The following is a 5,513-nucleotide window of genomic DNA, read 5'->3' on the forward strand; positions in this document are numbered from 1 at the left end:
GACACGGGTTGGGGGGCTGGGGGAGGACACGGTGGGGCGGGGGAGGTATCAGTGAGGGGGGGCCGGGGAGGGCCGATGTGTCAAAACCCTGCTGCAGATCTGCCACCTCGGGGACGCCTGCGCTGCAGTCTGGTGCTCACCCTGTCAGCTGGAATGGTTTAGCCTCAGGCTGGATCGCCAACGCATGCACAGGCACACGCAGAGGCACGTGCACGACTAGTATGCACACACATACACGCACAGGCAAGCACACACACACACACACACACACACACACACACACACACACACATACACCCTCACCCTCTCTTACACAAATACACACACACACACACATAGACACACACACACACACACACACACACACACACACACACACACACACACACACACACACACAGACACTCACACCCACACACACTTTCACACAAGTACATGCACGCACACACACTCTCAGTCAGTCAGTCAGTCAGTCAGTCAGTCAGTCAGTCAGTCAGTCATTCAGTCAGTCAGTCAGTCAGTCACTCACCCACCCACCCACCCACTCACACACACACACGCACGCACGCACGCACGCACGCACGCACGCACGCACGCACACACACACACACACACACACACACACACACACACACACACACACACACACACACACACACACACACCACACACACACACACACACACACACACACACACTCACTCACTCACTCTCTCGCACCTTACGCAATCTCTTAAACAGACATCGATATCCGTGGCAATTAAAGCCAAAAAATAATTCCTCCAGCCAGAATCGTTCAGCCTGTCCAATACCACCCACAAACGACCCTGCATTGGCTCGCATGTAGCCCTCGGAGAGCAATGTAACTCTAGGAGTTGTAAAATAAATGCAATAAAAAATCAAGCAATCCAAAACAGCACTTTGGCCTACGCCTTAAAAATGACAACGTATAATTCTAAAAATTCTAATAATTTTTTATTTTATTCGAATGCATCGCTGTGTGGTTCTATAGACGGACGACTAGGCTGTCGAGCAGCGTTTGTTTGGGGGAACATGCTGAAGGAGAGGTGGGGGGTTGGCTCAGGAGCTGTCGAGGGATGGGAGGAAATGTAAGTCAAATGAGAGTGACAAGAGTGACCGGTCTGAAGCCACAGGAGGAAGCATGAGCTGTTGACCCGAGTGATGTTTTAATGGGAGCTCTGGGCTTCGCACTCCCATCTTTTTTAACTCCGTATTTCTTCAACCTCCACATCCTTCAGCTTGGCTCCGAGGGCTTCTAACCTTCTGAAACCGGGCCCTGGACGTTTGGATAACATTGACTTTGGCACGGTGAGGTGGCGCGTTGAAGGCGTAGCCAGGGCCCGGCCGTGGTCCTAACTCCGTCCTCTGACTCCCTCAGCCTCCCCCCCCCCCCTCGCTCTGATCAGTGTCGCCCCACACTTGGCTCCTGCGAGCGGCCAGACACCCGAGGCTCGGCCCTGCCGTCCACAGACCTCCGGCGCTGGTCAACCCCGATGGACTGGACCCTGAGCTGGGAGACTCACACGCGTGTGTTGGGAGCTGGTTCTTCTGAAGGCTAAGACCGTTTGGACTGCTTTGTTTTGGCTGTAAGCCCCTGACTAGGATGTAAAAAGTAGCCCGACCGTCGGATTCTGTTGATGTTTATGGCACACAGGGAACGTTTGACTAAACTCACAGGCCTTAGGTTCTTCCCTGGCGCTTTCTCCGCCACCTCTTTCTGACTGTCAAAAAGTTACAGAATATTCCAGAGACTCTCCCCCTGTCCACTGAGCTGAAGTGTTTTGTCTTTCTCCAAGTGAAAACCCTGGCTTTTTTATGGGTTTACTCAGAGATGAATGTTCAAACATCTCAATAAATGCTCACTATTCTCTGTGGTCGATCTACTCGGCCTATGTACAATTTTGCAGAATGGACAATTTAGTTCAAAGTAATTTAGCATTCACCAAAGGGAAAGGTAGAGGGCTTTCTGTTTACTTTAATGTCTTTGGCCAATGACAAGCACTGTCTGTGTGTGTGTGTGTGTGTGTGTGTGTGTGTGTGTGTGTGTGTGTGTGTGTGTGTGTGTGTGTGTGTGTGTGTGTGTGTGTGTGTGTGCGCCTGTGTGTGTGTGTGTGTGTGTGTGTGTGTGTGTGTGTGTGTGTGTGTGTGTGTGTGTGTGTGTGTGTGTGTGTGTGTGTGTGCGCCTGTGTGTGTGTTTGTGTGTGTGTGTGTGTATGTCTGTGTGTGTGTTGCGGGCGGCGGGATGGGGGGTGATCACTGAAGTGCGACTGAGACGCAGAGGTGAGGCGATACGAAAAGGGGAAAAAAGATGCAGAGAGGGGTCAGGGTCAACTGTCAGGTAGCACCCGTCCCAGCTCACAGAAATGCTTTCCTTTTCCATCCAGGCCCTTCCCTCAGTGCATTACTCCGCTGATAAGGCTGAGAATAGTGAGTATGAGTCAGAAGTAAGTGGACCTAATGTGTTTCATAGCTCCCCAGGCCAGCATCTCTTGTGTCAGATAGCTAGCATAGTGTTAGATAGAGGTATTATTAGTAGTGGCCCGTGGGCTCTGGGGTATATATATATATAGATACATACATATATATTAAAATATCGGCAATTACCCTGCTTCCACACACCCTACCCCCACGCAGAGAACAGGCTAAAGCAGCTTTCAGGACAAGCCATTGGCAGCACAAAGGAAGTCCCCCTTAAACCGAGTCTTCATCAAATTGAAGTTTCCATTTCCCTCCAGTGCTCCCAACTCCCTTAAGCAACACAGCCCTGGATTGACATTTCACACCTGTCACACCTAGACTATTGCTCGTTGGTTTGGTCAGGTACCACAAAAATGAATCTAGGGAAGCCTCAACGGGTACAAAACAGAGCTGCTATGCTTGCCCTTAAATATACACCGAGCGCCAACATAAATAACATGCATGACCAACTTTCCTGGCTGAATGTTGATGTGAGGTTGAAAGCATCAATTCTTTTTTACATAAAAAACATTTAATACATTTAATAACCCGGACTGTATGTTTAGGCAGCTTCACACTTTTTTTCACCCTCTAATATGCACACACACCCCGCCAGACATGCCACCAGTGGTAACGACACAATTCCAACAATCAAAACAAACTCAAAACAACACACATTACTTTGTAGAGCGATGGTTGAATGGAACTCCCTCCCAGATCATATTTCAAAAATCCAGGACAAACCTAGATTCAAAAAAACAATTTGAAGCAACACCTCATGGCTGTTTGCCCTGAATCCTAGTGTGTATTACTAAATTGTGCTTTTATTTACTATTTACTTTAATTTTTTGTTGTTTGTTTTGCATGCTGATGGTTTAGTTATCCATTCTTTTCCTGTTTTTTTTTAATCTTTTGTCTTGCATGTTGATTTCTTGTCTTGTTACATGTTATGTGTGGAGTTGCTGATGTCTTCTGCATCAGCTAATGGGGATCCAAATAAAATCAGGGCGGGACAACCCGTCAGGGCGGGACGCGTCTAAGTGTCCTCCCCGCCAAATCTTGTCTTTCTGATTCGGCCGTGCAAGGCAGCATCAGCCAAATGTCACAGCCCTTTCTCTAACTTATTCACTACCCTCCTTTCTCTCTATCTCTGTCCTGTTCTCTCTCTCTTTCTCTCTGTGCTGCCGTCTCTCTCTCCCTCCGCTCTCTCTCTGACTCGTCTCTGTCTCTTCCTCTGTCGCTGCCTCCCTCTTTCTGTGTGTCGCTGTCCCCCTCTTTCTGTGTATCTCTCTCTCTCTCTCTCTCTCTCTCTCTCTCTCTCTCTCTCTCTCTCTCTCTCTCTCTCTCTCTCTCTCTCTCTCTCTCTCTCTCTCTCTCCCTTTCTCTCTCTCTCTTTCTCCCTCTTTCTGCGTATCTCTCTCTCTCTCTCTCTCTCTCTTTCACTTTCTCTCTCTTTATGTGTATCTTTCTCTCTCTCTCTCTCTCTCTTTCTCTATCTTGATGTGTATCTCTCTCTCTCTTTCTCCCTCTTTATGTGTATCTCGCTCTCTCTCTTTCTTCCTCTTTATGTGTGTGTCTCTCTCTCTCTCTTTCTCCCTCTTTATGTGTATCTCTCTCTCTCTCTCTCTCTCTCTCTCTCTCTCTCTCTCTCTCTCTCTCTCTCTCTCTCTCTCTCTCTCTCTCTCTCTCCCTCTCTCTCTCTCTCTCTCTCTCTCTCTCTCCTCCCCCATCCATCCTCTTCCCAAACCGAACCACTCTTAAGCCATCTCCTCTGGTCGTTTGTTTCTCTGACAGCCACAGAATCTATTCGTTCTGATTGGTTACAGTTCTCATCCATGAAATGACCCTATTGCAATGCAGAGTCAAAGCATCCACACTGAAACAACTAAGGACAGGAAGGCCAACATCAGCTGGGGTTTGGTTCAGTGGCTGGAGTGGCTGGAGTGAACCCTATCTGAACATCTCCTAGGTAACCATACACTGCTCTTTGCTCAAATGGGAATATTGGAAAGTTGTGTCTATTTCCACCGGGGAATCACCCACATAGTTTTGAATGTGGTTGGTATCTCTCAGGTTTTAATGTAAATTGTTCTGGGTCAAAGAATTGTGAGACACACAGCTCTAGGTTTTAATGGACATTATGAACTTCTAGGTAAATGTATTTTGTAATCCTTTTAAAACTATTTAACTCAGTATGACCTCCCCGATTTCAGCTCTTTGGCTCAAATAAATCCTTGTATTGTTAAGATGATGGATTACTTCCAGACGCAAATCCACACTCGACTCGTGTCTCGGTTTTTAAAAAGGCCAATATTCTTTGATGTTCTGTCAAAAATTAAAAATAAAACTGCCAGCATTTATCAAGGAAAGGTTTTATCATAACGTGAGAGGGGCAGACAGCCGATCGAGCAGCCAATGAACTCAACCCTGAAAGTAAGCGATCATCCATTTTACGAGGTCAAACCTTTCATCACTGCCTGTGCTGCTTTTGAGGAGGTACAACGCCTTGCTGTTGCTGTGTCATCACCATGACAACACAAAGCTCTTAAAATAGAATTCATATTTGGTTTGTTGAGCTAGAAAATGCTCTGGCTATGAATTAGTAATGTGGGATGTAAATATTACGTTTTCCTAATTGCTGTTTGTAAAATGTGGCAAATGTTATGTTTGAATTGGCAGGTCAACATGCTGAAGCCTAAGATTAATGGCACAAAGTTCAAAAAATATAAACAACACATTTCATTGCTTCATCTAATGTATTTATCTTGGTAAATGATGGTGTAATCAAGAAAACGTGGAATCCCTGATCGCGTCGTTCCTCTGTAGGTGAAGGAAAAAACTTTCTCTGAATGTGTTGAGGTAATCTAGATGTGTTAAGATCTTCTGTCGAAGAACTCAAGTCGTTAGTTATTAGCCACGGACCGAGTGCCATGAATCATCGGCCGAGAAGCACAAAGCCGAAACCAAACTCAGCGTCATGCCAGCTGTCACCTCACACACACCTGCACTCAGCGCCACCTTTTTATTGGGCCCTT

The sequence above is a fragment of the Gadus chalcogrammus genome, chromosome 14 (genome assembly GCF_026213295.1).
Source record: "Gadus chalcogrammus isolate NIFS_2021 chromosome 14, NIFS_Gcha_1.0, whole genome shotgun sequence".
Classification (NCBI taxonomy): Eukaryota; Metazoa; Chordata; class Actinopteri; order Gadiformes; family Gadidae; genus Gadus; species Gadus chalcogrammus.